Raw genomic sequence first — 9119 nt, 5'->3', positions numbered from 1 at the left:
TATCTGTATTTCCAGTAATGTAAAAAAAAAATAAAAAAAAATAATCAATCAATAGATTAGGGCCTAATGGATTTATTTGAATTGAATGATTTCCTTATATGAACTGTAACTCAGAAAAATCTTTGAAATTATTGCATGTTAAATGTATATTTTTGTTTAGTATAATATATAGGCATAGCTATGTCCAGTTGACCAGAATTGAGGTTGTTATCGTGATGAGTAAGTCTACATTATCATTTTCAACTAATCTGACTAATCAGGCTGTAATACACAATGAATTGGTATATACGCAAAATTGTGTATATGTTCCTTGTATATGTTCCAAGCCAGTACCTTGAATAAAATTACATTTAAACTTACTCTACCGGTTGTCCTTCAGCAGCTCAAAATTTGAGACAAAATATTCACAGGAAAGTATTGTTTACCTGACTTTTTAGAGTGCCAGTAGGTATTTCTGGGTTAACTCACACTGTCACAAAAATGATGTGCGTGCGTCCATGGGGCAGAAGTCCGCATGTTGTTGTGATTCTGAATGGCCAGATTGCTAGCAAGAATGGCAAGAAACTCCCATGTGGGGAATCGTAAGTGGCTACTTTCAGCTCGTTTCATCTTGTTCTTGATACCACGTCTTGTTGAGGTGCATTGACTGATTATATGGCAAAAAATGTGCTAGCTAGCTAACCAACAACTAACTATGTATTTGAGAGACAAGTGCTTATTGTGGGAATTTATTGTTTTCAATAAACATTGGATGAAATACAGCTTGTTGTCAACAATCTAAGCCACCCCCATCTGTTTGGCCCCATAGTTGCTCATGCATAGGTTTTATTGCTAAACAACCAACCTGTTTATAATCGCTCGTTTAAAAAATATTATGTATTAAAATTTAAAAATGAAAATTCACACAAAAAAGGTGTGGATTGTTCTCCATCCACCCGTGATTCAGAATATACCAATTTCATTGGCATGGCATGCATGGTCCAATAGCTATTGACCAGAGAAAACCGAATATCCAATATAAAACTAACTTTACCTCAGTGTTGAGCCTAACTGTATACCAACAGGCATTATAAAATGTTTTGTTATAAACTAGGTGGTTCGAGCCCTGAATGCTGATTGGCTGACAGCGTATACCACGGGTATGACAAACATTTGTTACTGCTCTAAATACGTTGGTAAACAGTTTATAATAGCAATAAGGCACCTCGGTGGTTTGTGGTATATGGCCAATATACCACGACTACGGGTTGTTTCCAGGCACTCGATGCGTCGTGCGAAAGAACTACAAACCCCCGAGGTGCCTTTTGCTCAAGTAAACTATAGCGTTACTTTCCTATGGATATTTTGTTTCAAGTTTCGAGCAGCGTTAGGACAAACCGCACAGACAACCGGTCGAATAAGTTCAACTGTAATTTTATTCAACATTCTGGCTTGTAAGGAACATGCATACGATTTTGCACACAAGTCTCAGGCTGTATATAACAATTAATTGTGTATTAAAGCCTGATTACACTAATCTTCATGATGTTGGCTAGCATATTATGGGAATCTCACCACTGGTTTTGTTTATTATTTTGGACCGTCCTCTGTTGGCTGCAGAGGAACTTGCTAGGCGTTTGTTCCTCTTCTCTATCATATTTTCTTTGATGTCATCCAGGCTTTGCTGAAAATACTTATTCTGCCCCCGTTCCCTCACCATGGTTGAATGTAAATGGTAGGATCACTAGAAGGCGAGATAATTAACAATTGTCCAGTGTCGCGTTTTAGCCCCGGCCTCAGGGTTTAATGTTGTTGATCCACTACGCTAGCTAACCGCTAGCAGCGTATCCATTGCGAATAAAAGTAATATAACATATACCGCTGACTTACCTCCTCGGTTATAAACAGTACAATGCAATTTTATTTAAATATGTTCATTTCACAAGAAATTCTCATAACGTGGTGAAATAGCTAGCCACAACCCCGTTCTCTGCTGGCCTGATTGACTTTCGAATTCTGCTCTGCGAGCGTTGATTTGTTGGGAATACTCAGTCACAACGTCATTTCCTCTCATCTGAAATGCATAACTTCCCACTAGGTGGCACCAGTCTCTCAATTCAATTTAAGGCCTTTATTGGCATTGGAAACACGTTTAGATTGCCAAAGCAAGTGAAATAAATCATTAACAAAAATGAACAGTATACATGAATCACAAAGTTCCAATTGAATAAAGACATTTCAAATGTCATGTCTATATACAGTGTTGCAACGATGCGCATTCGCGTTAAAGTACAAAAGGGAAAATAAACAAATATGGGTTGTATTTACAATGGTGTTTGTTATTCACTGGTTGCCCTTTTCCTGTGGCAACAGGTCACATATCTTGTTGTTGTGATTGCGCCCTTTTGTATTTCACCCAATATATATGGGAGTTTATCAAAATTGGATTTGATTTCAAATTCTGAGGGAAATGTGTCTCTGTGGTCATTAATTTGGCAGGTTAGGAAGTGCAGCTGTTTCCACCTTGTGGGCAGTGTGCACATAGCCTGTCTTCTCTGGAGAGCCATGTCTGCCTACGGCTGCCTTAATAGCAAGTCTATGCTCACTGAGTCTACATAGTCAAAGCTTTCCTTAAGTTTGGGTCAGTCAGTGGTCAGGTATTCTGCCACTGTGTACTGTTTAGGGCTAAATAGCATTCCAGTTTGCTCTGTTATTTTGTTAATTCTTTCTCATGACATGGGTCTAATTCTGTTGCTGTCCTAGGGCTCTGTGGGGTCTGTTTGTGTTTGTGAACAGAGCCCCAGGACGAGCTTGCTTAGAGGACTCTTCTCCAGGTTCATCTCTGTTATGGAATGTTTGGGAATCACTTATATTTTTGTGAATTCTTGGTTGGGGAGCGGACCCCAGATTGTGAATTCTTGGTTGGTGAGCGGACCCCAGACCTCACAACCATAAAGGGCAATGGGTTCTATAACCGATGTAAGTATTTGTAGCCAGATCCTAATTGGTATGTCGAATTTTAAGTTCATTTTGATGGCATAGAAGGCCCTTCTTGCCTTTTCTCTCAGATCGTTCACAGCTTTATGGAAGTTATCTGTGGCACTGGTGTTTAGGACAAGGTATGTATCGTTTTTTTGTGTGCAGTAGGGCAATGGTGTCTAGATTAAATTTGTATTTGTGGTCCTGGCAACTGGACCTTTTTGGAACGCCATTATTTTTGTCTTACTGAGATCTACTGTCGGGGCCCAGGTCTGACAGAATCTGTGCAGAAGATCTAGGTTCCTCTGTAGGCCCTTTTTGGTTGGGGACAGAAGCACCAGATCATCAATTAACAGTAGACATTTGACTTCAGATTCTAGTAGGGTGAGGCCAGGTGCTGAAGACTGTTCTAGTGCCCTCGCCAATTCGTTGATATAAACAGTGCATTCAGAAAGTATTCAGACCCCTTCTCTTTTTCCACATTTTGTTACGTTACAGCCTTATTCTAAAATGGATTAAATAAAAAAGTCCTCATCAATCTACACAGAATACCCCATAATGACAAAGCAAAAACAGGTTTTTAGAAAAAAATAGCTTATTTACATAAGTATTCAGACCCTTTGCTATGAGACTCGAAATCGAGTTCAGGTGCATCCTGTATTCATTGATCATCCTTGAGCTGTTTCTACAACTTGATTGGAGTCTACCTGTTCTGGAAACTTTTTTTTCCTGTTCTGGGAACAGGTCATGTGTTGGAGATTCAATTGTTCCAAAATATTCCTGCAGGTTAGAAAAACATTGTAAACTAAAATGTATTAATCAGTGGACTGGTAAAACAGTTGTTTATGATTGGGAACTAGCTATAAATGTAAAACCTATATGTAAATTTGCATAGGAGGAACTACCATGTGAGTAGAACATTTTAAATGACAGAGTAATTAAAATATTCTGAAAAAACTCTGAATTTTAAGAAAGGAAGACGTTCCTAACAAACACGGTTTGTGTTGTGTGTTTGTGCCCCTGAGTCTGTGTGTGTATAGATGGAGTTTCACAATGGGAGCCAAGAGCAGCAAGGGTGGGAGAACCTTGCCTGACCTGCTGACCGGACCGTTGAAGGTAATGGTGGATAAGTGGAGCAGGGACAACGGATTTTCCCTTAAAAGGCACATTGAGTGAAGCTTTATTAGCAGAATGTAGAAAGAAGTTACAGGACTTTGAAGAAACCCAAGAAAGGCAAGGCAAGTAGAATAGACTGGGATGATTTTATGAAGTGGCAAAGAGAAGCAGAGAAATGGGCAGACAGGAACGTTAAAGGAATAATGGAGGATGATGAGAAACAGGCTATGAAAAGCCAAGTGACATTTACTGACCTGTTGCACTCTCTACAACCACTGTGATTATTTGACCCTGCTGGTCATCTATGAACATTTGAACATCTTGGAGAACAGTCTGGCCTTAATGGCCATGTACTCTAATAATCTGCACCCGGCACAGCCAGAAGGGGACAGGCCAACCCTCAGAGCCTGGTTCCTCTCTATGTTTCTTCCTAGGTTCCTGCCTTTCTTGGGAGTTTTTCCTAGCCACCGTGCTTCTACATCTGCATTGCTTGCTGTTTTGCGTTTTAGACTGGGTTTCTGTATAGCACTTTGTGACATCTGCTGATGTAAAAACGGCTTTATAAATACATTTGATTGATTATGAATTTATGGTTGGATCAGAATCGTCATTATAATTATTGGCCAGTAGAGAGAATTAAGTAAAACCACATGTCCAAATCCCTATCTCCATCCATGACTAGTTTAGGAAAGAGACGATTTTAGCTACTATTTTAGCTAGCTAGCAAGCAAGCTACCGCGAGGACAATGACACAAGATGCAACAATTCAATTTTTTACTGTAAATTACGTTATGCTTTTGATGTGATGTGATTGGTGTGGAGCCAAATCCAAACTAGCCTCCCCTGACACTTTTTTCTTGGTGCGCCAGGACCATTCACAGTTGAGCTCACTCAGTTTAGCTCAACGCTGATTGGCTAATATTTTATATATTTATCATCAAGGGAGGCCAAATGCCGTCTGGCTTCCCTTGCATTCAATGCTACAGTGTGCAACAATGTCATACTCTTTATTGACCAGACTGCATCAGATACATGGGCTACACATAGAGACAGAGGGGCGCTGTTTCTCTTACTCGGATGCTTTCTCCGGTGAGATACATTCAGCCTCTTTCGAACTGAAGAAAAATTATGAAACAGAGAGATGAAAGATACATTATTTGATGTTCTTTTCTTGGTACATTTTTTGGGGAAGCCTGGCTTCCCTTGGCATCCATGATTACACGCCACTGGTGAGAAGAAACAAATGTTACATCAACCAAAAAAAGTATTAGAAATGAATAGTAAACATTGGAATAGACATGGGCTGGAATGCAGTTTTAACCAATCAGCATTCAAATTAGACCCACCCGTGGTATAATTAAGCAATAGGGCAATGGGGTGTGTGATATATGGCCAATATACCACAGCTAAGGGCTGTTCTTAGGCACGACGGAAAGCGGACACAGCCCTTAGCCGTGGTATATTAGCCATATACCACAAAGTATTTGTAGTACGAATAGTAGGGGAAGATAAACAGATATGTATTGGTGGTATTTACAATGTTGTTTGTGCTCCATTTGTTTGAAAATGATTTTTTGGTCTGTATGATCTGTGGGAAATGTCTCTGTGTCATACATTTAGCAGGAGGTTAGGAAGTGCAGGTCAGTTCCCACCTCATTTTGTGAACAATGGGCACATATCCTGTCTTTTTTTGAGACAGTCACAATGGTCAGGTATTCTGCCACTATGTAATCTCTGTTTAGGGCCAGATAGCATTCCAATTTGCTCAGTTTTTTTGTTGATTTTTTCCAGTGTATCAGTTATTTTTTTGATTGGGACTAATTGTGTTGCTGCCCTGGGGCCCTGTGGGGTCTGTTTGTGTTTGTGAACAGAGCCTCAGAACCAGCTGGCTTAGGGGACTCTTCTCTAGGTTCATCTCTCTGTAGGTGATGGCTTTGTTATATGTGTGGGCATCACTTCCTTTTAGCTGGTTGCAAAATGCTACCACTTTTTTCTGGATTTTGATAACTAGCGGGTAAAATCCTAATTCTGCATGCATTGTTTGTGGTTTTGCATTGTACACAAAGTATATTTTGGCAGAAATCTGCATGCAGTCTCAATTGAGTGTTTGTCCAATTTTGTGAATTCTTGATTGGTGAGTGGACCCCAGACCTCACAACCATAGAGGGCAATGGGTTCTATAACTGATTCAAGTATTTTTAGCCAGATCTTAATTGCGATGTTGAGTTTGATGTTTTTATGGCATAGAAGCCCTTTCTTGCCTTGTCTCTTAGATCATTCACAGCCTTGTAGAAGTTATAATATGCCATTTAGCAGATGCTTTTATCCAAAGCAACTTAGTCATGGGTGCATACATTTTACATATGGATGGTCCCGGGAATCAAACCCACTACCCCGGCGTTACAAGCACAATGCTCTACCAACAAAGCTACAAAGGACCATGTTACCTGTGGTGTTGATGTTTAGGCCGAGCTAGGTATAATTCTTTATGTGCTCTAGGGCAACTGTGTCGAGATATTTGTATTTGTTGTCCTGGCAAGTGGACCTTTTTTGGAACACCATTATTTTTGCCTTACTGAGATTCACTGATAGATATTCTGCACAGATTCTGTCAGACACTAAGTGCTGCAATAGGCCCTCCTTGGTTGGGAACAGAAGCAACAGATCATCAGCAAACAGACATTTGATTCCCAAGTCTTTCTGTGTCCGTCCTTTCCTGCCTCTCTCATTTTCTGTGTGTGTGTCAGTGGAGGCTGGCGGGAGGAGCTATAGGAGGACGGGATCATTGTAATGGCTGGAATTGAATGAATGGAACTGAGTCAAACATGTCGTTTCCATGTTTGTGTTTGACACCGTTCCATTAATTCCATTCCAGCCATTACAATGAGCCCATCCTCCTATAGCTCCTCACACCAGCCTTCTCTGGTGTGTATGTATTTTTGTGGGGGAGTGTGCCTATGTCTATGTCTTTATCTGTGTCTGTGGGGGTTGTATAGAGGAAGAAGGGAAAATAACTGATGGAAAATATTTATATTTTGTTCACATCATCAAGGCTTGAAAAAGATACAATGGACCAATTACAGCATAATACTGCTTTGACAGGAAGCTAATTCAAGAGCACCACAATGACTCAGTCAACATCGGTAATTGCCTATTGGTATAATATTGATGAGTTTGAATGGATAATGAGTTGGCACGAGTTGGCAGGGGCTGGATGGATGGAGTTGATTGTTGTTTCTCAGTATAAATCCATCAATAAGCAATATGTAATTAAGTTATTTACTTATCTGATATTCCTCAAGTTTTTGGTTGAATATTCTGACTGCTGTTTCCTGATCACTAGACGTAGTGGATCAAGAATCATAAGCAGGCTGTGTGGACGGATTATATACTTTAATTTGACCATGTAAACGGTCTCCCCTTCCCCTCTCTCATCACTCTCTCTCTCCTCCCCGTTCCGTCATTCTGTCCTCTCTCTGCTCCCAATGCAGTAAATAGTCATTCCTTTCTGCTCAATAAACCTTCCATAAATAATACATTAAATTAAATACCAAGTCATGATCTCATTTACTTTCCTCTGCATGAGTCAAATGGAGCAATTATATCTTGACACAGAGAGAAACACTCATTTATCAACACAGCAGCAGGGCACCTAAATAGACACACCTAAAGTGAGTCAGGAGGAGCCTGGAAACAGTCACTTAGTGTACTGTATATTGTGGTGCAAGGGAGAGGAAGCAAGTGGTTCACCACATTGGGTAACTGGGATTCCACATACTGTAATTACTTTCACAACAACAATCTCTCTTCACACAAACACTACCCATTCCATTAGACATCTTATTGCAGATGAGACATTGCTGTTATTTTCCTTAAAGGCCATGTAAATGTTGTGGCTGTCACATTCACTGTCACAGCGGGAGTCCACATTCACTGTCACAGCGTGAGTCCACATTCACTGTCACAGCGGGAGTCCACATTCACTGTCACAGCGGGAGTCCACATTCACTGACACAGCGGGAGTCCACATTCACTGACACAGCGGGAGTCCACATTCCCTGTCACAGCGGGAGTCCACATTCACTGTCTCATGTTTGTCTGACACTGTCAGAATGACACATGTTTCCATTCAATTCAATACACTTTATCCGCAAGGGGACGTCAATTCTGGGTATAAATAGTCATAGGCAGACAACGTTTGTGTCCCAAATGGTACCCTATAGTGCCACATGGGCCCTTGGGGGGGAAAAAAATAGTGCACTACATAGGGAATAGGATACCATTTGGGACACAGATAATGTTTGGTCTTGGGTCTGGGTATGCAGCTGTGTTTATTGCCATCAGCCTTAATGCCTCTCCTGGTTATCAGAATGACTGGAGATGATTACAGTACGTTTTTTATCGATTTGTCTTCAATCAGTCTAGATGAAGGGATGATACTTTTTTAAAGTCTTCAGACAATTGAGACATGGATTGTGTATGTGGGCTATTCAGAGTGTGAATGGGCAACACAAACGATTTAAGCGCCTTTGAACGTGGTATGGTAGTAGGTGCCAGGCGCACCGATTTGTGTCAAGAACTGCAACGCTGCTGGATTTTTCATGCTCAACAATTTCTCATGTGTATCAATAATGGTCTACCACCCAAAGGACATCCAGCCAACTTGACACAACTGAAGCATTGGAGTCAACATGGGCCGGCATCCCTGTGGAACGCTTTCAACACCTTTTAGAGTCCATCCCCGATGAATTGAAGCTGTTCTGAGTGCAAAGGGGGTGCAACTCAATATTAGGAAGGTGTTCTTAATGTTTTGTAGACTCGAATGTACTAATATGATTATGACTTATGATTTTACTTCACAGTAAGTTTTAAAAAAATCTGATATTGAAAGCTCAGAAATGTACTGTATGTAACAAATCAAATCAAAGTTTATTGATTGTGTACACAGATTAGCAGATGTTACAGCAGGTGCAGCAAAATGCTTGTGTTTGTAGCTCCAACAGTGCAGTAATACAATACCACGTACAGGATCATTACAATACATA

The sequence above is a fragment of the Salvelinus namaycush genome, chromosome 32 (assembly GCF_016432855.1).
Source record: "Salvelinus namaycush isolate Seneca chromosome 32, SaNama_1.0, whole genome shotgun sequence".
NCBI lineage: Eukaryota > Metazoa > Chordata > Actinopteri > Salmoniformes > Salmonidae > Salvelinus > Salvelinus namaycush.
Note: the sequence above shows the minus strand (reverse complement) of the source record.